Source organism: Mixophyes fleayi, chromosome 1 (assembly GCF_038048845.1).
Source record: "Mixophyes fleayi isolate aMixFle1 chromosome 1, aMixFle1.hap1, whole genome shotgun sequence".
Taxonomy (NCBI): domain Eukaryota; kingdom Metazoa; phylum Chordata; class Amphibia; order Anura; family Limnodynastidae; genus Mixophyes; species Mixophyes fleayi.
Window position 1 is genome coordinate 51917390 of NC_134402.1, and position 3941 is coordinate 51921330.

General features: G+C 37.9%; 1 pseudogene; it reads right to left on the reverse strand.

The window, feature by feature from the left end:
* Positions 1 to 3421: 3421 nt before the first annotated feature.
* LOC142136548 (5S ribosomal RNA) lies at positions 3422 to 3540 on the reverse strand (annotated as a pseudogene).
* Between the last annotated feature and the right edge of the window lie 401 nt (positions 3541 to 3941).

Below are 3941 nucleotides of genomic sequence, written 5' to 3' on the forward strand. Positions count from 1 at the left end.
GCTGAGTCAGGATTTGGTCTGACTGCGAGGACAGTTGGGAGGTATGTCCCGCTTCACACTGTACTGCTCGTGAAGGCAGAGCTATGTACACCTAATTGAAGTGCACACCGTATTGCTTGTGTATTTGTCTAAAAAGATAACCATGTTACATCATAGGCCCCCCCCTGTCTAAAGTACCCCGGGCACCCCAGAGCCTTAATCCAGCTCTGGGACAGGGTGTCAGATTGACACCTAGGGCTCTGTTCCTCCTACCGATAGCACCGCTCATATTAGATTAACCCTAAAACAAATAACCCTATTTGTGTATAGACCAAAGCAAAAACAAGCCCTTTAGCTGGCAAAAAAAAAATCAGGTTTTTAAAGCAAAAGGGCTTTTTGCATTTTGATAAATCAGCCCTTGTTCAGTACTGTAATAGAATATTATATAATCTATTGCTATAATATGATTTATACCCCATTATAATCAGCGAGGTATGTAAATAGAACAAAAACAAAAGCATTGTAGGGAGAAGGGACATGTAAAATAAAATGCAATATAAAGTGAGGTTTGTTTTTTTGTTCCTTTTTTTATTTTCATATTTAAGATTTATCATTTATAATATTAAAGTAACACTGCATTATGCAACACTAAAATAGCCTCTTTTCTATTCATAAATATATATTATATCGAAGATCACCATTTAAGGATGGGCTGCTGCTTATGGGACAGTGCTATGTGCTTGCACCCTGGTCTAAAGTCTGCCAACCAGTCCCTGGATGCCACCTATGCAATAAGATGGTTCGTGAAATTTCATCCCTGCTGGATATTCCACGTTCAACTGTAAGTGATATTATTAGAAAGTGGAAGCATTTAAGAACAACAGCCACAAAGCGAAAGACCACATAAAATCACAGAGCGGGGTCAACAACGGTTAAGGTACATGATGCGTAAAAGTTGCCAATGATCTGCTGATTCCATAGCTGAAGGGTTTCGAACTTCCACTGGCATTAATGTAAGCACAAAAACAGAGCAGCATGCAAGCCTCACATCACCAAGACCAATGCCAAGCGTAGGATGCAGTGGTGTAAAGCACACTGACACTGGACTGTGGAGCAGTGGAAACGTGGTCTGTGGTGTGACGAATCACGCTTGTCTGTTTGGCAGTCAGATGGGTAAGTCTGGGTTTGGTGGATGCTGGGAGAAAGTTACCTGCCGGACTGCATTATGCCAACTGTGAAGTTTGGTGGAGGAAAGATAATGGTATGGGGCTGATTTTCAGGGTTTAGGCTAGGACCCGTATATGTAGTGAAGGGCAAACTTAATGCTTCAGCATACCAAGTCATTTTGGACAATGCTATGCTTCCAACTTTGTGGCAACAGTTTGGGGAAGGCTCTTTTCTATTACAACATGACTGTGCCCCAGTGCACAAAGCAAGGACTACAAAGACATGGTTTGATGAGTTCAGTGTGTAAGCACTTGGCTGGCCCACACAGAGCCCTGACCTCAGCCCCATCGAACACCTTTGGGATAAACTGGAGTGGAGATTGTAAGCCAGGCCTTCTCGTCCAACATCATTGCCTGACCTCATAAATTCTCTACAGCATGAATGGACACAAATTCCCACAGAAACACTCCAACATCTTGTGGAAAGCCTTCTAAGAAGAGTTGGAGCTGTTATCAGTGCAAAAGGGGGGCCAACTCCATATTAAAATATATGTATTTGAATACAATGCCATTATAGTCCCTGTTGGTGTAATGGTCAAGTGTCCGAATACATTTGTCCATATAGCATAGATCAGAGAGTAGAGAGGTATCATAAAAGTAATGCCCTTGCTCTTTCTTGGCTCCTCTATGAAGCAATTATACAATTGAGAAAATGCAGTTTTTCATATATCATTACTAATTTAATGTTTGCTTCCAGTGCTTCAATATTTAAAAGTGTATTGAGTGGATCCTGTCTTTGAGTGAGTTCTACAACACATTCCTGTAAGATGTGGAAGCATTTTATCTGGGCCTCCAATTGCTGTTTGATACAGTAGGAGGTCTGCGCTCAACCCCAAAACAGGCAAGAGCAGCAATACTCAGGAATCCCTTCCTGTAAATAACAAAATATACATACACACAATGTATTGCGCTCAATTACCAAAAATGCAAATATACATTGATCAAATATTTGTGGGTGATAAGTGTAAGTACATATAGACCAGTATTAATAATAAATACTCATCAGAATGCAGTTAAGACTAATATGGTCAAAAAAATGACTCATAAATAAGTGACTGGTGCTGAGAGGCCACTAGACAGTGAGACAATCCAATCAGAATAATTGAGATGTATTGGACCAGTCTAAATAATAATGACCCAGGGTTTAATCAGCAGATGGTCATACACTGAGGTGGATAAAATTTAAACGATGCAACATCAAGTTGCCAAAAGAAAAAATGTTTAAAAACAATAGTACATTGAATAAAACCATAAAAAGTCAATCATAAAGTCCAAGGGGGTTCCAGAGTGAACCCTTACACAGGGAATCCCAAATTAAATGAAATTGAAAACTTGCTATCCAAATGCCACAATAGGAATGTTAAATGAATGAAAAAAAAACCAAAAACCTCTGGTGAGCTTTGAGCAAAAAAGCCGGTACTCACGAACTTCCGGGCCGCAGGATATATATAGCAGGGTACCTGGCCAGAGATATAGAGATCTGGGGACCACGGTCCAGATGTAATCCAGGCGGTGAATTACCGGTGAGGCTCACAGGGTATGTGAATGGTGAGACGGACAGCGGGGAGATCCTGTTGTGTCAGCGGATGTTGGTGTGCCAACGCGTTTCATCTGCACCGCAGATTTCTTCATTGTGGATAATAGGTGGAGATTAGTGAAGTCATTTATATAGTATGTCCGATGATGAGATAAATGAATTCAATGGAATTGGTCATCCATTAGTAAGCCTCAATGCTAATAATACCAGCATGTACTAATATGTTTGGACTAACAAAATACAATATTACATGGTAAGCATATACATAATACATATAGAATACATAAGGGGTAAAAGCGCTGATTACTATAGTGAAAGTGCATAATCTGCCAGGTAAAGAGATAGTATTACCTATAAGTATACTAATAAATTCTATAGGTGGTATAAAGATAACAGACCTAACCTGTATTGGAACTATACAAAGAGAGTATTATATGACTGACATGTACTTCTATTTAAGATACATATGTATTGAATATACCAGCAATTAGTTGCAGCAATTGATTACATAATAGTTTGACAATTAGTCTCAAAAAGGATGTATGTATATCATCCATTTTCCAATCAATAGTGGAAACAGTGATTAAAATATTCATAGGTGTATATTGTGTATTGGTACATAAGAGGTGATATGCCTTGACACTCAATATCACCGTATTGGGATGGATCTACTACATGTATTCTACTGTACTGGATGTTCCCGGGAGGTCACCCATCCTGGTACTAGACCAGCTTTACTCTGCTTGGCTTCCAAGTTCGGTGGGGATTGGGCATTTCCAGGGTGGTATGACCATAGTCTACATGGAGATACTATACCCAAATAAATCTTATAGTGACAAACAACAATCCCTAATATAAAGGAATAATAGTTGTTCTAATGCAGTGTGTATATATATATATATATATATATATATATATACACACATACATATATATATATATATATATATATATATATATATATATATATATATATATATATATATATACACTGTATTTAAACAAATATCATTTCTATATATTAGAGATAGTAGTTCGATGCTATAAGATTTATTCATTGGAAAAACTATATAGCAATTTATGTATTTTTGCAACCAATTATTATGAACTGTTTCCGTAAAAACAAATAAAAGAGAGTTCATTGAAAAGTTCAACAACTTATTGGAGTAAACATGCTCAAATGTGTTGACATGAAGTTA